Genomic DNA, 16922 nt, shown 5'->3' on the forward strand with positions numbered 1-16922 from the left:
AAAAAGAAGGAAGAGAAAAAAGAGGAGGAAAAGAGGAGAACAATGATATTGATTCCATGCTTCAAGGAGCCCATGTAAAGACAAGGCTGAAACATGAAGTCAACCATTCAAGAGATGTTCAAAGTCATCAAGATAGAAAATAAGTAGAGGCTTGATCGAAGACCTACTTGATAAATCTACTAGAGACAGCCTCCACTGACTGCATATTCCTATGAAGAGTGTAGACAATGGTTTGTTAAATTTTCACTGTAAGTATTTGTGCCTTAGAAGTCAATAAACACTTCAAGAGGCTTGATTTATTGTTTTGTTGATTGTGTAGATTGAAGAAAGCAATAGAGAAAATGTTAAGAAGACAAATTAAACTAAAGTGTTTGTTTAACATTTGCCACTACATTCTTTGTGTGAACCATGCAAATCAATTGGCATTTTATAGGACTAATACAAAAGAGTGACTGTGCCCTGCAATAGCCCTAGAGAGCCAATTCATTGTCCTTCATGAAGTATTAAGAGTTCTTCCTCAGTAAACTGGGAAAACATTTTTATATCCAAAGGATCTGATAAAGGCCTCAGTTCTAAAATATAGAGAGAATTGACTCTAATTTACAAGAAATCAAGCCATTCTCCACTTGTTAAATGGTCAAAAGATATGAACAGACAGTTTTCAGAAGAAAAAATTGAAACTATTTCTAGCCATATGAAAAGATGCTCCAAATCATTATTAATCAGAGAAATGCAAATTAAGACAACTCTGAGATACCACTACACACCTGTCAGATTGGCTAGAATGACAGGAAAAGATAATGCTGAATGTTGGAGGGAATGTGGGAAAACTGGGACACTGATGCATTGTTGGTGGAGTTGTGAATGAATCCAACCATTCTGGAGAGCAATTTGGAATTATGCCCAAAAAGTTATCAAACTGTGCATACCCTTTGATCCAGCAGTGTTACTTCTGGGCTTATACCCCAAAGAGATACTAAAGAAGGGAAAGGGACCTGTATGTGCCAAAATGTTTGTGGCAGCCCTATTTGTAGTGGCTAGAAACTGGAAAATGAATGGATGCCCATCAATTGGAGAATGTCTGAATAAGTTATGGTCACTGAATGTTATAGAAAATTATTGTTCTGTAAGAAATGACCAGCAGGATGATTTCAGAAAGGCCTGGAGAGACTTACATGAACTGATGCTGAGTGAAATGAGCAAAACCAGGAGATCATTGTACCCGGCAACAACAAGACTATATGATGATCAATTCTGATGGATGTGGCTCTTTTCACCAATGAGATGATTCAAACCAGTTCCAATTGTTCAGTGATGAAGAGAGCCATTTATACCCAGAGAGAGAACCACAACATAGCATTCTCACTCTCTGTTATTTGCTTGCATTTTGTTTTCTTTCCCAGGTTTTCTTCCTTCTTAATCTGATTTTTCTTGTACAACAAGATAACTGTATAAATATGTATACCTATATTGGATCTAACATGTATTTCAACATATTTAACATGTATTGGACTACCTGTCAACTAGGGAAAGGGGTGGGAGAAAAGAGGGGATAATTTGAAACAAAAAGTTATACAAGGTCAATGTTGGAAAAATTACCCATGCATTTGCTTTGTAAATAAAAAGCTTGAGAGAGAGAGAAAGAGAGAGAGAGAGAGAGAGAGAGAGAGAGAGATCTTCCCATTCCCTAGATAGGGAAATTCTATTATTAGTCAGCACAGAACAGCAATTAATATTTTCTGTTTTTATTTTTCATAATCGTTTCCACTTCAAATATTATTGATTTTATTTACAAACTCCTTCCCCCCCCACAACTCCCACTATTATCTGCCATTTTCCCCAATTTTATTGAACTTTTAAAAATCAGTTCTTAGGGGCAGCTAGATGGTACAGTGGATACAGCACCAGCCCTGAAGGGAGGAGGATCTAAGTTCAAATGTGATCTCAGACATTTAACACTTCCTAACTCTGTGATCTTGGGCAAGTCACTTAAGCCTTAGGGAGGAAAAAATCAGCTCTTAGTTCCACTTATTAGGTTTGGATTATTTTGTGCTTTTTCCCTCCATTTTTTACTTTGTTTTTTAAAATTATATTATCAGAATGGACACAATGGGAAATTAGTAGATAGAAATGGAGGAAGAAATTAAAGAAATTGATGGTGAATTCCATGTCTTTCTTTGAATCCATGACTCATTCACAGACATATCTCCGGTCATCGGATCTATATCTAGCCACTGGATGCAGATGGCTCTGGAGGGGATAGTGAGGCAGGTGACTTTGCACAGCCCTTCTTTACTTAAATCCAACTCACTTGGATATCATCACCTCCCTGATGTCACCTTCCTTTGTTGAGAACAAAGAACAAGCAGTAGTAACATAAGGAAATGTTAACATTTCCCAAACCAGGAATCACCTTCAAAAAGAAACCTGGTGCAGTGGAAAGAGTAGAGAATTGGGAGCCAGAAAACCTGGAATCAAATAGTGTCACAAGTTATTGTTCTTGGGCAAATCACCCACCTCTTAGACGCTGTTTCCTCAACTGTGGCTTGCACTAGATCATGTGGCCTCCCTCTAGGATCAGGGACTCCCTGGTCTCCACCCACACTCATGCATACACTTAGAAAGTAAATGCCACAGGACTTGGTTTGCAGATACCATTAAGGCCGAGAAAAATCACTGAATGTCACCTGTAGGACACAAAATTTGAGCTCATTTTGTTTTTAATGAATGCCTTTGAAGCAGATCTCAGGGTAATCCTAAGCCCCCCAAATTAAAACAAAGACATTGGCTCTGGTTCAACCTTAGTATGGGTTATGCTCCCCAGCCCTGAGCTTTGATTTCACAAAGGGCACAGACCCTGGGAAGGCGATCTTTGCTCAGCAGCTAAGGTGATTGATTTTTAACTTAGGAAGCTGAGTCATTATTACAAAATAATCCAAGCCGCTTTCCTCCCTGAGCTGGGATGCCCTCTGTTGGGAATCCCAGCCGCTCCAGCAGACTCCATCACCTTCAGACCAGGTGTGGAAATGGGACACAAAGCTCTGCTCCATCCTTCAATCTCTGCATCTCTGTCTCCATCCCGTCTGTCCCAGAGACCTAGGATCATAACAAATACTAGCACTCCAAAGGATCCTGGACATCCTGTAGTCCCACATTCTCATTTTACAGATGAGGCACTAAAAAGGGAAGGGACCCACTCAAAGTCACACAAGTAGCAGATTCAAAGCCAGGTTCTCTGATTCCAAAATCAAGTGCTAAGCTGGCCATTACATTAGGATGTACCTGAAAATCCAGAAGGTCTTTCCCCTTCCCTCTGGGGCAGCTCCAGGATGAGAATTACTGTAGATTTGTCACATAGTCGGTGTTTAATAAATGCATATCCCCTTCCCTTCTTTACCCTACATAGGTAAATGTAACCAATGTCCCAAGCAAGGATCACCTTCAAGAAGCTGGTGCAGTGGAAAGACAAGGATAATACCCTGACATGGAGAATAGTAGGATTTATAGCTGGAAAAGACCCTAAAGATTTTTTCATTCATTCAAAAATTATCATGCAACCACTATATGGCAGGCATTGTACCAGCCAATAGGAATACAAGAACAAAATCAAAGCCTTGCTTGTCCTCAAGGAACTTATACTCTATTGCATTGCAGAGATTATCTAATCCAATCTCCAATACAGGTAAGGAAACTGAGGTCTAAAGAAAGCAAGTGGTTTTAATCAAAAGGGTCATTAAAGCATTTGAAGCCAGATCTTCTGGATCTAAATCCTCACTATGCTGCACTTCACGGTATTCTCCAGCTCCTTGGTCATCTGAAATTGGAACCAAGAGAAGGAAATGTGGATGACACTTTTCTATTGCTATATCTGGAAGGACAAATGCCTTTTCCATGTCAAAAAGTGAAATTTCAAAATATAAAATACCCTGGGAAGTGTGTGGCTTGGGCGGGGGCGGGGAGGAGGGGTAGTTTCAGGACGAAGAAGAAGAAAAAGAAGGAAGAGAAAGGAGAAAAAAGAAGAGGAGAACAATAGTTCAGTACTTACACTCCCTGCTCAAGTTCTTCATGCACCAATCCATTCTCCACTCGGATGTCAAACTGATCTTCCTAAAGCTCATATCTGATCATGTCACCTCCACCCCATTCAATCAGCCCCAAGCTTTCTATCATCTTCAAGATGAAATATGAAATCCTTTCTTTTTCTTTCAAAGTCCTTCCCACCCTTCCCCCTTCTTACCTCTCCTGTCTTGCTATACCTTAACTCCCATCCATATACTGTGGAATTCTGTCACAAAAGTTTCCTCGTTACTCCTAAAATGTGGAACCTCACCTCCTGCCTATGGCTTTTGTACTGGTTGTGCCCTGGTCCCAGAATGCTTTTCCTTCTCATCTCTGTGTCCCTAGATTCCTTCAGGTTTTAGCTAACGTATCATCTTCTCCAAAAAGCTTTTCCTAGGATGGCTCAGTGTTAGCACCTTCCCTCTGCCATCATCTCCACTGAATCCTATAGGTCATGTGTTTGTACACAGTTGTTCACCTTGTGTGTCTCATTAGATTGAGTTCTTTTAAATCAGGGACTATGTTTGCCTTTCTTTGCATCATCAGAGCTTACCATTGCATTGTACTTGGTATACAGTCAGCACTTAATAGAAGCTTTCTGCCCAACTGACTGGAAAGAGCCTTGACTTTGAAATGAAGGATATGGGTTCAAACCCTACCTTTGTCGCATGCTACCTGTGTGACTTTGCAGGTCACTTAACCTATCTCTGTTCCAGTTTTTAAATCTGTAAAATGGGCAATGGATAAAAACCTTGGCTTGGATGAATTCAAATCTGGCTTTAAACAATTACTAGTTATGTGACCTTGCACAAGTCACTTAATGTCTCTGCCTCAGTTTCCTCATCTGTAAAATGAACTGGAGAAGGAAATGGCAAACTGCTCTAGTACCTTGCCAAAAATTCCAAAGGGGATCACAAAGATTTGGGCACAACTGAAAAATAATCTGTAACATTGGGGTGGGAGGGTAGGTAACCAGATGGCTTTTTAAGGACTCTTTCAGAACTAATTCTAGGATCCTATAAGTATTTTATCTAGTCTCAGAGCTTAAGAACAAAGCTAGCATTCTAACTCAGGAGCAAAATTGAAGTTATTTTCACTATCCTGAACTGCCTCTCTATGGGTTTAAACAATTCCATTTAAGAACAAATTCCAAGGGAACATTCATGTTCAATTAAATTAGCCATTCTCAAAGTGTGGTCTAGGACTAAAACACTTTCAGGGGGTCTTTGAGGTCAAACCTCTTTTCAAAATAATACTAAGACTTGCAAATTTTCAAATTCAGTAAATGTCAATAAATATGACCCATGTAAACTTTTTTGGCAGGTTCTTGATCATTTTTTAAAGTGCAAAGGGTTTGAAACTATTGACTCAACAAGTAAGACTAAATCGCAGATGTGGGTAAAGGAGGTTTCCTCCCTTGGAATTTCCCTATACCAATAAAGCATAGATTCAGTCGCTAACTCTCCTCCCTTTATGCATAATGTTTGAAGCAGAGAACCAGTTTGTGCAGTGCTCCCAGCTGTGAACTATAACTCAGCATTAGTTCCATTCCAAGGGGAACAAGAATTCCAAACAGAGCCATTCTCAACAAGAACTGACTTACGGGCTGGGGAGATGATATAAAGTGACCTCCTTGGGATTCTTCCTGAAAGCAAACTGAGACAGGGTTGGGGCTGGGGGAGGGGGGATCTGGACAGGAGATCTGGTGGCCCAAAGTCTCCACACTCCACTCCTTACACCCAGCCCAAGTGACTCTGAATTCAAAGCTGGACAAATGACTTATCCGCTGTCTTCTGGCCCATGGTATTGCCATCAATTGGCTTCCTCTCTTTCACCAGCTGCTATTACTTTTGTTGCCTAAAACAAGCACCAATATTAAGAACTTATTGTGTATAAAACATGGGGTTAGGCTTTGGGAAAAACACAAGGTTTAGCCAAGACACAGAGGATCACAAGGCACTCACCATTTGTACTTGTTGAGTCATCAAAAGTGTCTGACTCTTTGTGACCCCATTTGGCATTTTCTTGGCAAAGATACTAGAGACATTTTCCATTTCCTTCACCAGTGTATTTTACAAATAAGGAAACTGAAGCAAACAGGGTTAAGTGACTTGCCCAGGATCACACAGCTAGTGTCCGAGTCCAGATTTGGAGATGGAGCCCAGCATTCTATCCACCACATCACCTAGCTGCCCTATGGTGTACAAAATGTGGTGCAAAGCATTGGGAAATACACAAGGTTTAGCCAAGGCACACAAGGTTCCAAAATGTTCACCATTTGACACGGCGATAAGACACAAATATGATTATGTGTCATATACAGCATTACAAGACAAGTTCAGCAGAGGGACGGAAAAAACAAATACTCCACACGCAAAACCCAAAACAAAGCTCCAAAGTGCTAGGTGAGGGCTGAGGGAGAGAGTCATTCATTGCCCACCAGGGAAGATCTAAGTAAGTTTCATGGAAGAGGCATTCAGCCAGTCTGGGCAGGATTTACAGCATTGAAGAGGAAGACTTTGGGAGTTGTTTGGGGACAGCAGATTATCCGGCTTGGCTGGAATATAGAATTTGTACAAGACCAGTCTGAGCTAAGCATTAAAAAGTTGGGTGGCACTAGATTGGGGATGCAGGGGGGTCTTAATTTGTGTGGCAATGAGATTATTATAATAGTCCGGATGAGTCATTGGAAGTGTCTGTAAACAGGTTTGTCTTAACCGCTATTATCTTATTTAATCTTTACAACAAGCCTGGAAAATAGATATTATTATTATCCTCATTTTTACAAAAGAAGAAACTGAGGCCGACAGGTTAAGCCACTTCCCCATGATCTGAAACTGGATTTGAACTCAGATTTCTAGGGCCAGTTCTCTATTCACTGTGCCACCTAGATTCCTTAAGAGACAGCTGGCTAGAGTTTGAATATATTTCCTTAATGAAAGAGCAATCAGTATGGCAGAGAAAATTAGATCTAAAGCATAAGTCCTGGTTTCAAATTGAGACTCTGCTATTTACTGGCTAAGTTACCTCCCCTTCCTGGGATTCGGATGTCTCATAGAGGAAGTGGTGTGATGGTTCTGACTCTAGGGTCAGACAAAGCAGGATTCAGATCTCCCATCAAATACTTACGACTTGAGTGACCTCCAGTTTTCAAATCTATAAAATGAGAGAGGGAGGGCTAAAATGGCCCCTGATGTCCCTTCTATCTAGGTTTCTGTGTTCTATAAAATAAAAATGTTGGAGTCTAGTTTTCTTATACCTTTCAGCTCTCGATTTCATGTTGCTATGATCCTGTAAGATTTAGTGGATATTAAAGCTCAGGAATAGAGACTCTCTGAAATATAAATAGAAATATAAAGACTAAAAAGCCCTGAAAAGGGTAAACTGTGGACAGCTGTCTGAAAAAAATACAGGGGTAAACTGTGGACAGAAAGTAGACAGCTGTCAAGTGGAATACAGGGGAGAAATACATCCCAGATTTGTCTACTCAAAGGGATGTCAAACATTCATCCCCTCTTGGATGGGGGAGATACCATTTGGGGACATCTGTTGGGTTTCATAAATGTCAGATGGAGATCTGGCAGGGAGGGAAGCAAATGATTGCCTTTCATTTAGTCGTTCCATTCTCCTCAGGAAATCTGACCTTGAACAAGAAGTACAAACAGCTTCCCCAGAGCCATTTGTTTGCTGGTAAGCCAGTGGGGGGTAGGGGGACTGCAATTTTTAGTTAGGGAAGAGGGTCATGGAAGGACCAGGAGACTCTAATTTCTTACAATCGTGGCTCACCCTGCTGTGGGGTTTCAACTCTGTATCAAGGCTGTTAATTTTTTTCTCCAGAGTCAGAATAATCTGAGGACACAGAAATATGAATATAAGAAAAATCATTAATGAGTTCCAGTCTTGACTCCACTATTGAATATCTATACAATCTTAGGCAAGTAATTGTCCTATTATTGGAGGCTTCAATTGTTCCAGCAGACTCCAATATCCCTGTCTTTAAAATAAGAGGGCAGACCAAACAATAAGTGACATTAGAGTTTGCAAAGTAGCTTTGTTCTCATTTTCTGACTGGAGAGCCTCAACAATCCTGCAGGGTAAGTACTACTGATATCATCATTTCTTTCTTACAGATGAGGAGCATGAGACTGAAGTGATTTATTCGTAGTCACACTGCTAGGGAGTAGTGGAATTTTGGTTTGAATCTGGGTTTTTCCTGAGATTCCACAGCTAGGATCTGTCCATCAGACCCTGATGCCCTCCCCAGATGACTGCAAAAGTTAATTCTAGTTCTCAGTCATGTGGTACTATGAAACTAGTTCTCAATCATGTGGTACTATGAAAAGGGTCATGCTATATTCTTCAGGAAAATTATTAGTCTTTTTTGAACTCAGTACAAAGCCCTGAGCATGTAAGATACTGGAGGAGAGAGATGAATAATGCAGGGTTCCTATCCTTTAGAGTTTGGAATGTAGCAATGAGTTTAAGAAAACAAATGACTTTAACATCTGTTATTATTGGATAAATGCAAAAAAAAAAAAGGCCACCTGATATAATAGAAAAAAACATAAGATGTATTATTTGAGACAAATCACTAAATTTTCCCTGTACCTCAGTTTCCCGCCTTGTAAAATAGAGATAATATCATCTTACTTTGTTGTAAGTATTAAATGACTTGAAAGATGTGAAGTACTTGCTATGTTAAAATCTGTCAGTTTGCAAGAATTCAGACCAGATAATTCCAAGATCTGAGCTCTTAGCCCTGCCCCCTCCTCATCCATTCTTCCTTTCAGATATGTATCATCATCTCACATTTGCTGAGATTTAAAAGTTTGGTTTTTTTTACTTTCTTTATGTTACCTGATTCTCACAACCTTGTAAAATAGGTTGGAGAAAAAGTCATTATTCCATCTGATAAATAAGGAAATCATTCAGAGGATGAAATGGTTTGTCCAATGGCACACATTGAGTTAAAGGAAGACCAAGGACTCAAGATAATGATCAATCTTAACTCCAGAGGACAGGTAGTGAAAACATAACCACTTCCTTTGGAAGAGAGTGGGGGAAAGGGAGCGGAGGGAATAAGTGTTTATAGTGTGTCTACTATGTCCCAGAACTACAAAATGCAATGCAGACTATATTGTCAGACATAGATAAAATATTCGTGTTTTGCTTAAACATACTTTCTCCCTGAGCAGATGCATTAGAAAATGATTGTGCAAAAAATAACACTTTTAAAAAAATGCTAAGATTTGGGAGTCACCAAGACCAATACTGAAATTTTACCTGTGGGACAGTGCAACACATATTATTATTCCCATTTTACAGATGAGGCAAATGAGGCTCAGAGAGGTTAAATGACTTCATCCATAGGCACGCATTCGGAAAGTGTTGGCAGCCAGATCAGAAAGTAGGTCTCTCCAGACTCCGATTTCAGAACTCTTTTTTACCACTTGAACCCAAGTCTCCTGATTAGTACAGCAGCTAGAGAGAAGATTTGGAGTTAGAGGAAAATGCATTACTCTATTTATTAACTGCGTGACATTCGACACATCACTCAACCCTGCTGGACTTTAATGTTGTCATCTATAAAATAGGGATAATAGTTTAATAAATCAATCAATAAACATTTATTAAACACCTACTATGCGTCAGGCACTGTGCTAAGCCTATTTCACTGGATTGTTTGGAGGAACAAGACTTCCAAATGTTAAACAGTTTGTCCCAAAAGTCTAAGTGTCTTTTTTAAAAAGTTCTTACTTTTAAGTTTCAGGGGTTTTCTTTCTTTCTTTTTTTATTAAAACCTTTTATTTTCAAAAGATATGTATGGATAATTTTTCAATATTAACCCCTGCAAAATCTTGCGTTACAAATTTCTCCCCCTTCCCTCCACTTCCTCCTCTAGATGGCAAGTAATCCAATATATGTTACTAATCTTTAGTTTTTAAGCAATTCTCTTTAAAAGGTAACTAAGACTTTCGGGATACCCTGTATAGGTGCGATGTATCATGGGATTTAGCTGGGTCCCCTAAAGTGGAGAACAGACGGAGAATAGGTGGCAGGAAAGAACAGGGAAAATTGCTGGCAGCCTCTTAAGAATTATTCAGAGATTTGAAGTAGAACAAGAACAAGAACTAGAACTAGAACTAGAACTAGAACTAGAACTAGAACTAGAACTAGAACTAGAACTAGAACATGAACATGAACATGAACATGAACATCATTTAGTTCAAGATTTCCATTTACAAGGGAGTCCCAGAACGGGACCTAATTTGTCCAATATCTTTGGGCGAGGGAATCCAGGGCTCGCTGCTGAGTGAGTGTCTGGACCGAAACTCAAATCCTAGAATTCTGACTCCAAGATCAGGACTTCCCGTCCCCCTCTTCCCCCCACCCCCATCTTCGTTTCCCCTGCTCCTGGATCCCTAAGTCGATTCTCTTGAGGGATAGGGGGAAAAGAAGACAAAAAGAATAGGCAAGAAAGTTTTCCTGGGTTTTCCTCCGGAGTTTTACGGCGTCCTTCTTGTAAGGTTAAGCTTTAACTACCTATAAAAGGAGCCTGGAACTCGGGCTAGCACAGCAGCGTTTATAAATAGACTCCACCCTCCAGCCACCCACCTCCCCTGTGCCAGCCCATCGACTGCGCCCGGGCGGCGGGGACAAGGCACTTCGGGGCTGTCTGCAGGGAGGCCCCCGGCTGGGACAGTGCTGGTGCTCTCCGCCTGCCTCGGACCCCCTCCGCCCGGCGGCTGCCCGCGGGAGACGTCTCCTATCGTCCTCCAGGTGAGTCCCGAGGCGCCCGTGCCCCAGATCCATGATCCCCTTTCCCCTCCCGGGGAGCAGCGTCTGGCTGGAAAGCGGAGGAGGAGGTGGGTGGGGAAGGAGCGCTCTTTTCTCCTGGTTCCCAAATCCCCAACTCTCTCTCTTCCCCTTTTTTTCCGGGACCAATCCAAAGAAACAACTGCTTGACTTTCTCGGGTAATGGAAATAGAACCAAAGTTCAAGGCCCTCCCTGAACCTGTTTGGTTTGAGAATAACTACTAAATTCTGTTTCTGTCTATTAATTTTGAGGTTCAATTTAGTTGCCTCCTCCTCCCAGAAGCTCTCCCTCATCCCACTCACTTTGACCCCCATCCCCAACACCCTTCTGCTGCGGTCCCAGAGCACTTTCTCAACTTCGCTCACATGCCCCTGGGCAGGGATTTGCATTAAGTCTGTGAAGGTGCGAGCGGCACCCATAACCTGCTCGAAGGCAAAGCCTGACAAAACCTTTTGCTTATATTCATTCTTATAGCCCTGAGAGGATGAGTATGTGGGCTCCTTTATCTTACAGGGATTTTTATTTTATTTGGTCTGGATCTGAGAAGCCATTCGTATAGAGAGATAGTTTTTAAACTGATCCAAAGACCTTTAGAATCCCAGAAACGCTTTCAGGAGATCGAGGTCAAAACTATTTTCATAATAATGCTAAAATGCTTTAATTTCTAATATCAATAGATGTAACACATATACAAAACTTCTTTGGGCTCCTCAATAATTTTCAAGCATACAAAGGGATCCTGATATCAAAAAAAATAAAAAAATTAAAAAAAATTGACACCCTAGTAGGTAAGCACATTGGATAGAATGCCAGCAGGGTTTGAGTTCAACTTCTGCCTAGGTATAACCCTAAGCAAGTCACTTAACTCTCTGTGTCTCCCTCAGTTTCTTAATCTGTAAAATGAGCTGGAGAAGGAAATGAAAAATCACTCCAGTATCTTTGTTAAGAAAATCCCAAATGGGGTCATGAAGAATCAGACATGACTGAACAACCCAAGAGAATTCCCGATGAGCAAAGTCCTGCCAATTCTAATCTGCAACCTCGAGTTTTAGTTGCCTGGGGTGTGGAAAGATTAAGTGAGCGGCCCCAAGATCATACAATCAATATGGGTCAGAGGAAAGATCTGATTGACTTTATCCATTCACTTGTCTACCTACCAATATTTTGAATTGAGACTTATTCTGTCAGACGAGCAGACTAAATGTTTTAATCCCCTTTTTATAGATGAGGAAATGGAGTGAGAGAAAGGAAGTGATTTGCCTTACTCCGCAGCTAAGATTTGAATTTACTTTCATGGTCTTTCCAACATGCCCACTATTCCTAAACTGGAAGAGATCTGAGAAATCATCCAAGATCCTCATTTTAAGCCCAGAAGGCTTAAGTGTTGTGTCCAAAACCATAAGGGGTAATAAGTACCGGAGTCAGAATTTAGTTTTGGGGGCAGATACAGCACAGGAGTAAAAGCCACGTCTTGAACCCAAGACTCTATCTACCTTCCTATTCAGACACCTTTGCTATCTTCTAGTCCAAATCTCTGCTTTGAAAGATAAGCAATGTGGAGCTCAGAGACACTTGCCAAAAGTCATTCAGGAAGCCACTGTCATACCAGTAGCCAATTCTCCCGCTTCTCAGGTTGGTGCTGTTTTCATGGATTCACAAAGCTTCTGGAAGCCTCATTCCGACAAGTTGCTCAGAATAAGTCATCTTTCAACTGTTACTTTGGAGGAAAATAAAACCAAGTTCTGTGTTTTCCTAACTCTGCTCTGTTCTCCCTGGAAGAGAGCCACGTTCGGAGCGTTGTTTAGGGAAATCTCTTTAATCCTGATTGGCCAACTGCCTGGGAGATCTTGGACTAGGGTCTTTTCTGATTGGAAGAAAAGAATAGTACCACCGGAGGGGAAGGTCTACAGTAGGGCTCCTTAATTTTTTTGTGTTACAGACTCCTTTGGCAGTCAGAGGAATCCTATGGATTCTTTCTCAGAATAATTTTTTTAAAGCATAAAATAAAATACAAAATGCCCCAAAAGTCTTAATGCACCCTACCTGTAGGACTACAAAGGATACCTTAGTATGTAATGGGGAGGGAGGGGGGTGAGGAGTAAAATATATTAATTTTTAAAAATAAAAACAAAGGAAACCCATATTAAAATTATAAAACTATACATTATGAAACTATAAAAATCATATTGAATTAGAGTCATCAAAATGTTTTCTTTAAAAAAATCTACAATGACAGGATCCTCATGCTGTTAAGCAACTAATTTGAATTAAATTTTATCAAGCCTGAAAAAAAATCTACAAGTTCATAGATCCTAAGCTAAGAACTCTTGATTGAGTTTCTAATTTCCCTGGACAGAATCGAGGAAGACCCAGAAGGGAAGAAATAGTGAAAAAACTTAGATTTCAAAGCCTTACTTGGAATCAAATCTCAGTTTTAAGTAATAATATCATTGTATCTTACATGATTTCATTTGATCTTCAAAACTTCCTGATAAAGGATATTATACAGTTATTATTCCTGTTTTTACAGGAGAAGCTGAGGCTCAAGAGATTATAAGAGCTGCCCAAAGTCATATATCAGCCAGACTCATTTCACTCTAAATTCAATGTTATTTATTTTTCAGCATCAGAACTGCCTGTTTAGTTCGCAAATTATTTAACCTTAAGCTAGATGGTGCCATAGGGTGCAGAATGCTGAGTCTAGAGTCAGAAAAACTCATCTTCACTTGAGTTCAAATTCCATTTTAGACATTTACTAGCTGTGTGACTCTGGGCAAGTCACTTAATCTCGTTTGCTTCAGTTTCCTCATCTGTAAAAAGAGCTGGAGAAGGAAATGGCAAACCCCTTCAGGATCTTTGCCAAGAAAACTCCAAAAAGGATCAATGGAGAGTTAGGCTCTACTGAAGCAACTCAACCACAAAAATCTTGAAGAGCACCTTCTAGTTCAAAATCCCGATACCCATTTTATGATGAAGAAATAGAGACTCACAGGGGTTATAAAAGATAATATAATCTTAGAATAAGAGGCCTAGGTATCATTTAATCCAATGGTATCAAACTCAAAGAGAAATGGAGACTACTAAATCAAATGTAACAAACCCTACAGACCACTTTTTTGACTTAGAAACCCTCATTGTCGATGTTCTATTGTATTTTTATTTATTATATTAAAAATTTACCACTTACATTTTAATATTCTGACTCAGGCCACACTATAGCACTCTACAGACTCTTATGAAATCTAGGAATTTTTGGTCTTTCTTCGTGTGGTGGTCCCCCTTGGCAGTCTGGGGAAGCATTGAACTCTGTCTCAAAATAATATTTTTGAATGCCCCAAATAAAATTCATAGAGGGATAAAAGAAAAAAAATCAAAGTGAAGGTGTAATTTTTTCCCATTCAAGTTGAATTTTACAGACTTCCCCCTTGAAATCCAAACATGATTGGAGAATTCTTGATCCAATCAGCCTCTATCTTTTCAAGGTGAGGATATGAGCTCTATAGAATGAAAATATTTCACCAAGACTGCATATCAATCCAGTGTCAGAGACTCCTGACTCCTCCCAGGTTACCTGAACCAGGACAGGGAAATAGGTTCCTTGTCTAGGCTGGCACAGAAGGAAGAATGATGTGAGGTCCTTACAGGTCCTCTCAGGAAAGAGGAAGGAGACACAGACCTTTGCTCTGGCACACCCTTTGAGCACTCTGAGGCCAGAGTTGCTCAGATTAGGACAGTGTGTCACTTGAGAAATCAATCTGTGTCAAATAAAAGGAGCTTCAAGAGAAAAATGAAATCAAATATTAAACTCCCCTTCAATGGTGCAAATGTCCCTAGGAATGGGGACAGGTTAACATTTATAAATAAAGATGTATAATTTGCCAAGTGTTTTCCTCACAACAATAATATGAGGTGAGTAGAACCCATCTAACAGGTGGGGAAACTGAGACCCTTAAGATAAAGTGCCTTACTCAAGGTCATGAAGCTACTGATAAGACCAGTATTCAAGCCCACTAGATCACACTGCCATGATCCAGATACCAACAGTCAACAGAAATCAATTACCAAGATGACCCACAAATCCAACCTTCTTCTGCTTCATCATACTGACATTGAGTTTTTCCATTTTTTTTGTCATCTTTGCCAATTTGATAAGAATAAGCTGATAGTTCAGAGTTTTTAGATTTTGTATTTTCTCATTCATTAGTTACTTAAATATTTTTCAAATAATTGTCAATAGCTTATTTGCTTTCTTCTTTTGAGAAATATTTGTTATTATCCTTTGACTCCTATTTGTTAGTAAAATGACTTGTAATCTTACAGTTTGGGATATGATTTTTATCAGGGACGCTTAATGCACAGTTTTCTTCATCTGTGTCTTTTTATTTTAGCTGCATTGATTTTGTTTAGGCATGAGTTAAATTTTTACATAATTGAAATATTTATTATAGCTTTTATAATTTCTTCTACTCTACATATGTTTACAAAGCCTTCTCTTATTCAGAGCTGTGAAAACTATAATCTTCCATTTGCCGGTTTTTTATACTGTGATTTTTAATGTTTAGATAATTCCAAATATCATTTGGAATTTATTTTGGAATATGGATGCTATTATGAATCTATTTCATATTTGATAATATCTATATATAAATATATATATTTTCTTAGAAGTGAAGAGCTTACAGCAGCTAGGTGTGACAGTGGATAAAACACCAGCCTGAAGTCAGGAGGACCCGAGTTCTAATTTGATCTCAGATACTTAACTGTGTGACCCAGGGCAAGTCACTTAACCCCAATTGCCTCAGCAAAAAAAAAAAAAAAAAGTGCTTTAAAGTAACAAATGTTTATTACACAAGTAATCACACAAAAATCCTAAAGTACCATTACAGTTACACTCTGCATTTAAATTACATAAATTAGAAACATCGTACATGAGTGAAAGATGAATGAATATCTGTACTGGTAAATTTAAGGGTTTTAGTCTCAAGTAAAATGAAAATTACTAAAAATTCAGTAATTAAGTGATACCTGTCTTAACTAGCAATCAAGAGATCAGGATTTTAATTCCAGTTCTGTATTTAATCAATGGTGTGACTTTGTGCTAGTCTGGAAAAGGGAAAGAATTTACTAAGCATATACAGTGTAAAGAACATAACATTCTGGGAGCAGAAGGATTCATTTTGTGGCTGCTACCTGTGTGATCTTAAATAAGTCACTTTCAGCCTCAGTTTTCTCCTCTGCAAAAATAATAATAATAATAATAATTTAACATATACAGATTTTTTCAACAAACGATACCAATATTTTGTCATGTCCTCAACCATGAAAAACTTTGGCGTTGTAGCAGTTTGAGTTCAGTCTTTGGACTTGGAGACTGCTCATTGTTTTCTTGAAAACATTGGGACCAACACCTTTTTCTTCAGGTTTTCTTTGGTCTTAAGCTTTAATTGTGTTCCTGCCTCATTTGGTTTCCACTTAAGAATCACAATTCTGACTGCTATGCGCCAAGCTGATCAGACTTTGTGTTGTTGTTTTTTCATTCATAGATATAAATAATAGATATATGTAGATGTGTCTATGTATATATGTGTATGTGTGAACATGCATAGAGCTATATGCAAGTATGTATATGTATGTATATATACATATATATTTCTATATGTGTATATATACATGTACACACAAGTGTGTGTGTGTGTGTGTGTGTGTGTGTGTAGCTTTCAGTGGTTTAGCATTTCTTCAATTCAAATAGTTTGCTGTCACACTTCAGTTTTTCCCATAACATCTACTTAAATGCCATTCTGCTGACATATAAGGGAGCCCACCTGATCTATTTGGGATAAGTACTTTATTTATGCTAATGAATAAACTCCTTCTAACCTCTTGGCTTTGCAATCCTGCTTGCCTTTTATTATTAAGAATGACTCATAAATGACCTTGAGTTTTTACTCACTATTTTCTCCCAAATAGAATTCTGGTTTCTAAATTAAATATTCAAAATTATTTTTATTTGATAGATAAACAACCCTAGCTTTATGTTCCATTTATG

At 39.1% G+C, this 16922-nt stretch overlaps 1 protein-coding gene across 1 annotated transcript in view; it reads left to right on the forward strand.

The window, feature by feature from the left end:
* Window positions 1–10538: 10538 nt before the first annotated feature.
* ALDH1L1 (aldehyde dehydrogenase 1 family member L1) overlaps window positions 10539–16922 on the forward strand; it is a 74177-nt gene continuing 67793 nt past the window's right edge. The window contains exon 1 of the mRNA XM_051983047.1: window positions 10539–10839. The gene's annotated coding sequence lies outside the window, so the exon portion shown is untranslated. The remainder of the gene's footprint in view (window positions 10840–16922) is intronic.

This window comes from Antechinus flavipes, chromosome 1 (genome assembly GCF_016432865.1).
Source record: "Antechinus flavipes isolate AdamAnt ecotype Samford, QLD, Australia chromosome 1, AdamAnt_v2, whole genome shotgun sequence".
Classification (NCBI taxonomy): Eukaryota; Metazoa; Chordata; class Mammalia; order Dasyuromorphia; family Dasyuridae; genus Antechinus; species Antechinus flavipes.